At 50.5% G+C, this 12,454-nt stretch overlaps 1 protein-coding gene across 5 annotated transcripts in view; it reads left to right on the plus strand.

The window, feature by feature from the left end:
* The window catches only part of CAPZB (capping actin protein of muscle Z-line subunit beta), a 136,176-nt gene that overhangs the window by 2,155 nt on the left and 121,567 nt on the right, over positions 1 to 12,454 (plus strand). The gene's annotated exons all lie outside the window — the stretch shown is intronic.

The raw sequence follows: 12,454 nt of genomic DNA on the forward strand, positions 1-12,454 counted from the left end.
CAGTCCCAGGCCTGGGTGGGGAAGGACTTCTCCAGGACAGTTTTGGGTGAGGACTTGGAGTGAGGTTTGCTGTCAGGACAAAAGCAGGGGAGGATGGTTGGGATGGCCAGGTGGGGCTGCTCAAGGCAGCATCTCTGGCAGTGGGGGGGGGGGGAGCATCTTGCCTTGGCCCTCAGTGCCTGAGTCTCCAGACCTGATGGGAAAATGCCTGTAATGACCCAGAAGGAACAGGATGATACATGAGGCTTCTCAGGAGTCCTGTATTTGGGTCTTACCTGGAAAATCTGTAAGGACTGTGGAAGGGGTGGAGGAAAAAGGCTAACTTTTCTGTGGGGAGTGGGAGCGGGGCGGGGGGCTACTAGGTGCCAGACACTGTGCTCTGTGCTCCACTTACTTAATCCACACAGAACCCTTTGAGGGATGCTGTGTATTACCATTTTACAGGTGAAGAAGCTGAGGCTCAGGGCATGGAGGAACTTCCTCAAGATGTTGCTTAGTTGACGGGAGCACATCTGATAGGCTCTAAACTGCATCCTTTCCGTTGTCCCAGGCTGCTTATGTGTTCCTGGTGATGCAGGCTTATTTAACGTGAGCTCTTTGAGGGCAGCGGTTTTTGTCTTTTGTTTTGCATGTCTGTATCCCTGGGGCCTAGAACAGTACCTGGCACTGAAGGAAATAGCTTGGGGTGTGTCTTGAACTTAGCCACTTGGATTTCATACTCATTCTCTCAGTAACTCGTTCTTAGTATCCCCTAGGCTTGTAGGTAATTTCTGACTGCTTATTGTTCAGTTTATCCCCTACTTGAATATTCTGTCTAAGAAACCAGTGTAGACAGTTGGAGTAGGACAGAAGTGGTGGTGTGGGGTTGCGTAATAGGTAAGTGTATTAAAACCACTGTGGTTTTATTTTCAGTGGGGTTGATGGTAGAGAAACCAGCTAGATCTCAGTTATCCATCGAGGGAAACAGCAGTTTGAGAGTCTAAAGTGCGCTGGACTTTGGAGAAAACTCCGTGATTTCTGTTGGCGTCAGTTACAAATGCATAAGCAAATGGAATTTACTTGCATTCTCTTAGCAGGTAATGATCTCCCACTATCTGTAAGTGCTTTATAGTTTCAAAGCACTTTTCCTTACCCAGCTCTAGCATCTAATTTAGGAATTATTGTCCTAATTTAGAGTTATGATTCTGATGCTGGATGGTGGGGCTGTAGCATGCAGGGATGGGCCGGGCCCCCCTCATGAGTTGTCCCTCCAGCTCCCAGATGGTTTGGCCTGACAAGAGATGATAGGAGAAGCCTGTTATATTGTTACAAGGTGGAACAATGCAGTTGGTGTCTTGGCTGGTCTGGTGTAGACCTCCTGGTGTAGGTCTAGACCTCCTGGTGTAGGTCTAGCTCCACTCAGACCCCACATGTATATGCAGCCTTGTTTATTTAAACCCAACTGGCTGCTCTTTGGTGGAATGCTTGAAAAAAGTAGCCAACGATCCATAGCTTGAGATTAAAGAGATGCTAAATCATGTTTGTTTTAATAAATTTATTTATTTTAGTTTTGGCTGCTTTGCATCTTTTGATGCTGTGCACTGGCTTTTTCTCTAGTTGCGGCAAGCAGGGGCTACTCTTTGTTGGGGTGCACGAGCTTCTCATTGCGGTGGCTTCTCTTGTTGCGGAGCACGGGCTCTAGGCGCAGGGACTTCAGTAGTTGTGGCACGCGGGCTCAGTAGTTGTGGCTCGCGGGCTCTAGAGCGCAGGCTCCGTAGTTGTGGCGCACAGGCTTAGTTGCGGCGTGCGCGGCGTGTGGGATCTTCCCGGACCAGGGCTCGAACCCGTGTCCCCTGCATTGGCAGGAGGATTCTTAACCACTGGGCCACCAGGGAAGCCCTAAATCGTATGTTTGAAAGCAGATATTCCTATTTATAACTCAGAAGTCCTGTTCTTCTTTTACATTCCTTGGGGGAGGGGAGAGGACAGATGACTGACAGCACAGGGAAATGGTGGCTGCGCAGGTACTTTGAACCTTGAGACTCCTGCTTCCCAGGCTGCGAAACTCTTGGCATTAGGCAAAGACAGTGGTGTGTTAGGAGTTGCTTGAAGCTCATGGGTGTATTTATGAAGTGCCTTCTCTGTGCTGCCCTATGTGCTCAGGACAAGGAAGTCTGGTAAACAAGGCAAACGGGTCCACGCCTTCACAGCTTATGTTGTTCGGCAGGGAGGCGTGTCACTCTTACCTACAGTTTAAGGAAGCAGAGCCTTGTTTAATGTAACTGCAAGCACACTTGGATGAGATAACGCAGGAGACTTCAGAGAAAGTTGGGGCTTGTGCCCGGCTTCAGCCCCAGCCTTGAGGAGCACGCCTGCCCTTGTTTGGCCACCACCACCGAGGTGAATGGCACTGCATACGCGGTCTGTCCCCTGCAGACCAGAAGCTCTCCCAGCCGGGAAGGTTTGTGCCACAGAAGTCCTGCCCTTCTCACCTGGGTAGCTACCATTGATTGAGGATCTACCGTCATCCAGAAACCTGAGGTAGGACTTAGGTCCTACCCCACCCCATGATGGATGCTCGAAAGCTTGAGTGGCTGGTGTGAGGGGCGGGCCTGGGACTTGGCTCTGGGTCCCCCCGACTCCTGTGCCGGAGGCTCACTCTGTTTCTCAGAAACAGTGAGAGAAGTAGGGCTCACAGTACAGGCTCTTGTCCCATTTCTCCTGGAGGCAGATCCCACCAGTGCGAGTGGGGTGTGGAAGTCCAAAGGGTACAAGATCACCCACGTTAAGACCAGCGAGAGTATTGCCATTTCCAAACTAAGGCTTTTAGAGATCAACGCTCTGGTGTGAGGACGTGGAGCCTTGCCTGCTGCCACGAGCCCCGGCATCGCGTGCGAAGTTAGGACTTAGGAGCCAGACAGCCTTGGGCTAATAACAGTACCTCCTCATAAGGCTGTTATGAGGATTAAATGAGATAATACTTGTCAAGTGCTTTGAACAGCATCTGGCACATAATCATATGTGTAGTGACTATTATTATCACCATTTACAGATGAGGTTCAAAGGGTAAGTGGATAGTCCCTTTATAGCTACTAAGTGGAGGAACTGGGTTTTCTGACTTCAGAGGTAGACCCGTTTTCTCCACTGCTTACTGCCTGCTGAAGGGATATTTGGAGTTTGCTTGGCTTTGGGCTGTGTCTTGAATGAAGAAAGTCCCTGATAGAGCCAGAGGCTCTACTCCACCACAGAAGACAAGGCTCCCTGTGCTGCTGTAGCCTGATGCTGTATCTCAGGCTCTGGGTGCCTCGTCTGTGCCCGGTGGAGCCCCTTTTGAACGGAGTCCTTGCCCTCTTCCGGGCTTGGAAGAAGAGGGTCAGAGCCTGTGAGTTCCGTGAGAGCAGGGACCTTGTCTGGTTCCCACCAAACACCCAGCACCTTGCGCGGGCCGCCTGGCGCTTGGTAAGCGCCTCATAGACGCTGAATGAGGGAGTGGTGAGCACTTTTGTCTTCTGCCTGTGCCACAGAACGTGGGCTTTGGGGTTGGGCTGATCTGGCTTGGAGTCCTGTCTCTGCGACTCAGTGTGTGACCTGCAGTGAGGATCTTACTCTCCCTTGGCCTCGGTTTCTTGATGGGTAACGTGAGGATGGCATTTTATAGGGATACTGGGAGAAAGAAGTGAAAATTGTAATGTGCTTAACCCAGTGCTTGGCGCACAGCAAGTGGTAGCCAGGGTTATCGTTTGTCTTATTCTGCATTCTACAGAGTAAGGACACAAAGAGAAGCCGTAATCCCTGTCCTCTAATCCGGAAGGGGAGGCGAGGTGCATCCAGAAAATGAAGTGCAGCAGGGAGGGAGGGGGGAAGGGAAAGCCTTCAGAAGGGCCACTCGTCTGCCCATCCCTGCAGGCTCGCCCGCAGGCAGCCTTGGTGGGGGCTGGGTGTGAACCCGGGGAGACCTTGCCCAGGCGGAGAGGATGGGGTGGGTGCAGGGGCCTGGAACAAGAGCAGAGGTTGGGGTGATGGTCGGCCTTGTGAGTTTGGGGCCCATCCGCAGAGTGGACGGCCAGCGGGGGCGCCTCGGTCTCAGGAGGGAGTTGTAGAGTGCCTGAGTTGCTAAGCGAGAGAGTTTGCGTTTGATCCGGGACAGCGTGGAGCCAGTTAGATATTTGACAGGGCAGGTAGAAATCTGAGGAGGCTGGCAGGGTCGTGGTATTTTAGGAAGAGTCATCTGGCGGTGGTGTGCAGCCGGGAGGGCCCTGGAGGGAGACATTCACAGGCGTTAAGCCTGCGAGGTTCTAAGGGTCCTGGCCGCCGTGGGGATGGATAGGAAGGGGTGGGTGAGAAAGATAAAGATAGGAAGGCAGAGCCAGCCGTAGTGATTTACCGCCTCTGGGCTGAGGGGGAAGCTTCTGCCCCCAGAGCTGCCCTGTTCAGGCATTTGGAGAGGATGCTTTATCATTGACCCAGCAACTATTTTTGGGCAGTTTAAATCCCAGATAGTGGTGCCTGCAAAGCCTTGATATGCTACTAATGCCTGAAGGGGGATTTCAGTCTGGTTAGCCCAGTGTCCCAGCCGCCCAGCCCTCCCGCATGGGCAGGTGGCCCCGAGTCCCGCTCAGACTGCGCGGCCTTCACGTCGCCCTCATCACGCAGGCCCGCCTGCCTCCGGAGCTCGAGCTCAGGACGCTGGGCGCCTCTGCCACTCACGTTTGTTCCATCAGGTCATTCATTCCGTGGACGCTCACGCAGCAGTCAGACCTATGAGAACACGGGTCTTCAAGTTAAATGGAGGAGGCAAATGGCAACGGGCAGGTCTGAGATTCTGCCCGACTTGGGCATCAGTGCAGGGGCAGCAACACGTCCCTTCTCCCGGCTTCCTCCTGTTCCCGCTCCGCGGCTTTCGGACAGCTCTGGATACCAGTGAGAGAAGCCTTCGCAACTTTCTAGCGATACATTTCCAGGCTGGTAGTCCTATTTCTTCTAAGGTAGCAACCCTGGCGTTTACACCCACCTGCCCCAGGGGCTTTATTGTGAGGATTGAGTGAGTTTGCATGTGGCAAGTGTAGACAGTGCCTGGTACTTCCGTTGGTGCAGCAGGAGTGATTATTTTATTAACATGGATGGTTGATAGATGGTGTTGTATTTAACCTCCCAGGCAGCCTGGATGCAAGTGGTAGTGGCCCCCAGTTCTGCTGAGACCCCGAGAGGCAGAGTCCCGGGGCCACGGCTGGCGATCTGAAGGGCTTCCAGCCCAGTGCTTTCTGGCCGTGAAGCTGTTACCACACTGCAGATTGCAAGCGGTCGTTTCCACTGGCTCAGACCCCTAACTTCTCCACCCACTGCTTAAACTGCTCCGCGAAGCTTCCTCTTCTAGCACTGAACTCAGCAGGACCTTTCTGAGTTAGAATCATGGTTATTTAGCGGGATTTGGGCTTATTGCCTCAAAAGTTTCCATGAGATTTGGGCAGAGGACTCATTACGGTTACCAAGTGAAATATCTTTAGTTTAAAATGTTAGGGTTATGTAAAGATGGTTTTGCACATACTGTTTCTGCTGGGGTCAGTGACGAGCAGCCTCCCACCAAGTGCCCTCTTCCCTTGTCAGTTGCAGCCCTGAGAGGCAGACAGACAGTTCAGGTCTGGCTTGCTCACATGTCATGCTGCTTCTTGAGGCTTCTTCATTATGAGGCTTTGACCCTGAAGGGGTATGTCGGAGTTCACACGGATGGGCTTCCTGCATGCAGTTTTATGCTCAGAAACTGAGAGGAGGAGCACTTTATCCACTGCACACTCCTGGTGAAAAGTGATTTAAGGTACTGTGGCCACTGAATGACCTGCTCTTGAATTTGTCTACATGGCTTTGTTTTTTATCAGTCCTTGGCTTCTCTGCTGAGCGCAGCTTGGTCAGTGCGTGGTCCCTGGGGCTGGATGTGGACCCAACACGGCAGTGCAGGCTGGGCTACTTCAGGTTCTTGGCTCTGTGAGAGTTTCTTTCTTTCCTTTTTTTTTTTTTTTTTTTGCCACACCACGCGGCATGTGGGATTTTAGTTCCCCGACGAGGGATTGAACCCACGTCCCCAGCATTAGAAGTGCAGAGTCTTAACTGCTGGACCACCAGGGAAGTTCTTCTGTGAGAGTTTCTGATGTGTACCGTCCTTGCTTTCTTCTGTTTCCTCTTCCAGACAGCTCCTGTCTCGAAATCTCTTTCAGCCATAGTGGGTGTGGAGCCCTGGTTGTCCTGGGATTTGAGGCCTCTGACTTGGTCTTTTTTTTTAGCACAAACATCATTTATTTTTACTTTTTTATAAATGTATTTATTTTATTTATTTATCTTTGGCTGCGTTGGGTCTTTGTTGCTGTGCGCAGGTATTCTCTAGTTGTGGCGAGCAGGGGCTACTCTTCGTTGCGGTGTGCAGGCTTGTCATTGCAGTCGCTTCTCTTGTTGTGGAGCACTGGCTCTAGGTGTGCGGGCTTCAGACGGGCTCAGTAGTTGTGGCTCGTGGGCTCTAGAGCTCAGGCTCAGTAGTTGTGGCGCATGGGCTTAGTTGCTCTGCGGCATGTGGGATCTTCCCGGACCAGGGCTCGAATCCATATCCCCTGCATTGGCAGGCGGATTCTTAACCACTGTGCCACCAGGGAAGCCCTCGGACTTGGTCTTGAGGAATAGGAATTGGAGGTGCCCTGAGACGACAGTCTTCCTCCCATAGGTTATCGGGTCTCTCTCCTGGACTCTGTACAGTACTACCTCCCTTCTGCCTGTGTTCCTGCCGGATGCACAGTCACTCTCTAATTCTCTCAACCCCAGCTCTGTGAGGCCTGTTTCCTCATCGTGCAAATAAGGAAACTGCAGCTCAGAAAGGTTTAGTAACTTGCCTGAGGGCCCTGGCCAGTTAGTGGCAGAGTCAGCATTCTGATCCAGGTCCATCCGCTCATGCCTGTTGAACTCTGCTGTCCTGTTCCTCTCACTCATGGACCCACCAGGAGGCTTATTTTACAGACGAGGAAACTGAGGTCGAGAGGTTCACCTATAGGTCCAGCCACGGAGGCTGAAGAAGCGCGGGTGTAGCTTAGAAGTTCGGAGGGTTTTTTGCTTCAGGTTGTTGAAAAGGAAAGCAGCTGGAACCTTCGGTCTGTTTCTGGAAAGACGCCTGCTAAACCGTAGGGATGCACCTTGGCTTTCTGGGCAGCACCGTTGTTCTTGGCATACATCCTAGTCATTGTGACAGCCCCTCATTGACGACACCATACAGGGTGCCCTGGACTTTTTCCTATGAAGCCTGTCTCAGCCTGGGCACCACAGATAGCGTCAGGTTGCCCAGGAAGCTGAGGGGAAAGACCATACTGGCCTTTATAATAGTCGTATGACCTTGAGCAGCGTGAGCTGGTTACCCTCACGATGCCTAATATGTTCTGTCTCTCGTCCTCGGAGGGAAGACAGATGCTACATCCCCTGCTCAGAGCTGTGAGTACTGTCGCCGTGTTCCACTGTTCCTGGCCCGTGGGCCAGGGCTCCATGGTGTTGGATTGATGAAGGTCTAGTAGGTCCTTACTGAAGGTAAGTGCCCTCCCCGCCACTGGGTTGAACCACATGAACTTGCTGTTTTCCTTGGTCAAAAATGGCTGAATATCAGCATTTCATGTGGTTCAGCCTAATACAGACCAAACTCTAGGGCAGGGCGATGCCGGAGTGAAGCTTTCTAGCAAATGTCCAGATCTCCTTTGGGACATGAGCCCTTGGCCACACGTGGCTTCTCAGGACATCAGTGTTGGGCTCCTAGGAGGTCTGTGTCACTTGAGGTGGGCGTAACAGGAGTGGAAGGAGCTGAGTGTGGGGTCTTCCCTGGGGTTGGGTCGGCGCTCTCCCTCTGGTCGGGCCACTCCTGGCGCTGAAGGCTGTCGGAGGGTCCGGCGGTGGCGGGACCAGGACTTGGTGGGAACGGGGACCCTAGCTGCGCCGGCATTCACTGCAGCTCCGCCACGTGGCGGGCGCTGAGCAGCTGGCCCACAGTCACACACCTGGCCGTCCTTGGAGTTGAAGGCAGTCTTGATTCTAGAGTCCAGGGCAGTGAAGGGCAGGTTTTGGAGCCTGACCGCCTGGGTCGCGGTCCGAACCTGCAGCCTTGGAGCTTCCTTCACTCTCTGCCTCAGTTTCCTTGTCGCACAGTGAAGTGGTGGGAATAAGAGGATCTATTTCTGATGGACTTAATGAGGATTAAATGAGTTAATACATGTAAAGCCAGACACAGGAGGACATTAACTACTTTTATTAATAGTACTGTGTTATTACCAGCAACATGGACTCTTGGCATGTTATTAGAGCCGAAAGAGACTTGAAATGTGTAAACTCCCTCTGCTTTGTGTTGGAAAGAGTTGGGGCTTCGCATCTGTGTCCATCTCCCAGAGGAGGCGTTGTCTCTCCTCACTGGAAACATACCCTGTTAGTACAGGCCTTGCCGAGCACGCACCTGCCTCTCCATGAACGGGTTGCTTGAAATGGTGCTTTTGTTCTGGGTTATAATAAAAGTCACTCTTCTGGAAAATGGCTTAATTTTTTTTTTCTTTCTTGGCATGAGTGGCCAACCCTGGAGTGCCAGTTACATATGGTGCCCAGCGCCTCTGAGGGGAGCAGGGCAGGGTGCTAATCAGTGAGTCTCATCCCCCCTCTCCCCCGCACCTGCCCTGGATGTTCTGATCCATTTTCTCCTTTTCTGAAGGTGACATGTTTTCCCAGGGGCTCTCAGCTGCTGCTAACCAGGGTTGCATTTGTGAACTGCTACAGACCCGCCAGAGTTCACTGCCTCAGGGGTTTTATGTTTTATTTTTAAGAACATGTGTTTAATTTTAAGGTATGTAGAGTGTTGGGGTTTAGGGGTATAAGAAAGAGACAGGATACAGTGGGGGGAAAAACGATTGTTGGAAGGCAGCCTGGTGTAGTATAGTGGAGGAGACCCCTGGACCTGGCTGCTTAGGGACTGTGTGAGCTTGAACTACCTACTTCATCTCTCTGAGCCTCAACTTCCTCATCAGTGAAATGGACGTAATATCCTCCTCTTCACAGAGGATTAAATAAGAGTAACATACATGAAATGCTGTAGCTTAGGCCTCATGATGGCGCCTTATTATCTACAGCAGTCTCATCATTTGTCTTGCAAATTAGCACCATTCCATAGGGAAGAGAATTGGATTGACTAAAAAATCCCTGTATTAAGGAATACTGTAAATCTGAAATGCGGGTGTCATGACGACACTAAGGAGAGGCCCTGACCACCAGCTTCCCAGGAGCTTGCTCTCGGGCCGCTCCCTCACACAGAGCAGGCCTCTGCACGTTGGCTTAGAGGATTGATCACGCAAGGGGACTTGCATGGCGTCAGCCTCTCTATGCTGAACCTTACAAGTGCCGTCTCATGTTATCTTTCTCATTGCCCTGGTCATGCCCCCATTTTGCAGTTGTGAAAATGGAGGCCAAAGAGGTTAAAGTGAATCTTGTAGAGGATCACACTGTTAGTAAGGGGCAGGGGTGGCCTTTAAACTCGATCCTTCTGATTCCAAAAATCCAGCCCTCAGTACACACTGGAGGCTGGTCCAAGGGTGCATTTTCACGTACAGAGGAAAGTATGAGTACTTTCTTCTGAACATCTAACAAATGTTCTTTAGTACTTTTTAAATTCTTTGCCACTCAAAGCAGACTGTTAGGTGACTGCTCCTAGTTTGGCTTAGATGCCTTGGAGCCCATCTTAAGATGCGGGAGAGTAAGCATGCAGTAGTTGCAGTTCTTCGTTTACAAGGAAGCCTCGTGTCCCTCATAGAAACTTCTAACCCACGTCAGGTGTGGAATTGCTTTTGAGGCCTCGGGCACTGTTATAGTCTTTATTCCTCCCTGCACCATCTCCTCTGCTCTGTGCACATCCAGGCGGACTCTGAAATAACGTAGCTGTCAGGGAGCAAGCTAGCATTTGAACTCGGGACCAGCTCCGTGCCCTGGCTGTGTCACACTGCAGCTGGGGCCAGAAATGAGCAGTGAGGCAGTGGTTGCCGCTCTCCTAGATAACTAGTGGATAAGTGATTATTCCAACCCGAAGAGGTAAAACCATACAGAGGTACTGAACAAGGTTCCTGTCCTCAGAGGGGTTAGAGTGCCGGGCTGTGGGTGTCAGCATCTGTCCACAAGATGGACAGGGTCTCCACGTCCTTGGGTCAGGGCAGCCTCTATTGCTTGTCATCTCGTTTGGCACTAGGTGATGTTCCTGGGAAATAGGTCCATTCTTCCCAATTCCTTAACTACCTTGATTACTTCATTCTTTCCTTTAAATAACCTCCTCCAGAGGCATTTATCCAACTGCTAGCTAGAATTCCCTTGTCCTTTTGCCTCCGATAAGGCTGGCTTTATAGGGCTTTTGTGTTGATGGACTATTGGTTTATTTCCTTTTTTTTTCATTGAAGTATAATTGACAACACTGTATTAGTTTCAAGCCTACGACATAATGATTCAACATTTGCATATGATGGACTGTGGTTTCTGAGCTTGCTAAATTCCAGATGGAGAGCACACAAAAGCATCTTGGGAATTTTCCCCCAGATCCTGCTTTTATTTTGATTCCGTGGGATCTGTTTGGTACATATTGATTGTCGAGGAAGCATTTCTTGAAACAACAGACAAGAACTGGTTGCTGTGGTCCCCAAGGATGGGCCCTCCCATCATGTGCCTAATTGGCAGAACATGGACTTATAAATATGTTGGACCTTTGTGAGCTCAGAGTGCTCTGTGAGGCTTCAGTCTTACTCCAACGTCCTTGTGTGGCATTGGATTAACCGCTACAATTCTGTGAGCTGAATTCCATTACATGCCAGAGTCTCTTAAGGAAAGGAAAAAAAAATGATTTCTAAGTCTCAGGTGATGGGCTGTGTATTGGAACAAGTACAGCCAGATTCCAAATCAGCTGAAGCATTCAGCAGGCCCTCCGACTCAATAAGGAGAGGGTGGCGGTACATCTCTTACTACATACTTTACTTAGCACTTTACATGCATTACCCTATATTTAGTTTCCAGAATTCTCCTAAGAATGAGGTCTTATGAATTTAGGACTTTATGTAAATTTGAAGATTTTACGAAGATTGCTAATAAGTGGCAGAGCCAGGACTTGAACCCAGCTGCTCTGACGTTACAGCCTTTGCCCTTCACCTCTGCTGTGTCATGGAATTTCACCACTCACACGGGGCTTGTGGTTTGTCCGGATCCCACAGTGAATCACCAGGCAGCTGGGACTAGGGTCCTCTGTCTAACACTCTAGAATCTGGACGCCACACTCTGGAGTAGGCCATTGTCTTTTCTGCCACATAAACTCAGGCCCATTTTTATTTTGTTTTATTTTATTTTATCTTTATTTATTTATTTTTTTGCCACACTTCGAGGCTTGCGAGATCTTAGTTCCCCGACCAGGGATTGAACCCAGGTCCTCAGCAGTGAAAGCACGGAGTCCTAACCACTGGACCGCCAGGGAATTCCCTGAAAACTCATCTTTGAATGTGCTTCTCCAGTAACACATTAGAAAGACCACGCTTTCCAGCATGACCTGGTGAGGGAGCTTCATGGCGGCTGGGTTGACCAGTGCAGAAAGCCAGTACCCTGAGTTAAAGAAGAAATCTGGGGACAGGTCCAGATTCAAACCCAGGTCCTTTTGGGAGTTCCTGCAGTGTACACAGGAGACATGAATGGCAGTGACAGAATGCTGAGCAAAGTGGATGTTCAACAGTAGGTTGAAACGGCGGTGTGTCTGTTCAGTGGGATGTGATGCAGCTGTTCAGATGTGAAAGAGCACAGTGTAGTGGTGTGGGAGAGGTGTGGGAGGGTGCGGAGTGGTGCGGGACGCTGCTTAGTCTCTTCTGTCCTCAGACTCTGTAAAATGTTCACGTCAGAAAACCTACCTCATGGGGTTGTTGTGAGGATTCAAAAGTGAACCATTTGTAAGCCCTTCACTGTGCTCTCTGCTCCTTGCAGTGGATATCTGTCTATATCTTTATCTGCGCACGCGTGCGCGCGCGCACACACACACACACACACACACGTGTGTTGTATGTATTTGTCTCCCCTCCTTTTGAGTCACTTCCTTAAGATACCTCCTCAGGAGTGGGGTTGTGGGGCTAAAGAGAACAAGTGTTTTTCTCTCCACACATTCTTCCCGTCACTTTGCTCTAACAAGTGCTGTAGCCTGTACCTCACCCGTGTCCCCCAGGGCCCTGTGATGTGACCTCACTCTCCCTGCCTGGCAAACTTCTCTTCTTCAGTCTGGCTCACTGTTCTGACCAAGTCGAGAGAGCTCCTTGCTTTCCTGCAAAAATGTCCTAAGAGAGAAACTTTGTCATTACCACAAGCAGAAAACCAATATTAATTGCCATGAGTAGAAAGTACACATTGAAATAAACTTAGGTAACTGTTGATAATAAAAGATGCTCGTGTGTGGACCACCTGAGACCATCTG

The sequence above is a fragment of the Orcinus orca genome, chromosome 1 (assembly GCF_937001465.1).
Source record: "Orcinus orca chromosome 1, mOrcOrc1.1, whole genome shotgun sequence".
Classification (NCBI taxonomy): domain Eukaryota; kingdom Metazoa; phylum Chordata; class Mammalia; order Artiodactyla; family Delphinidae; genus Orcinus; species Orcinus orca.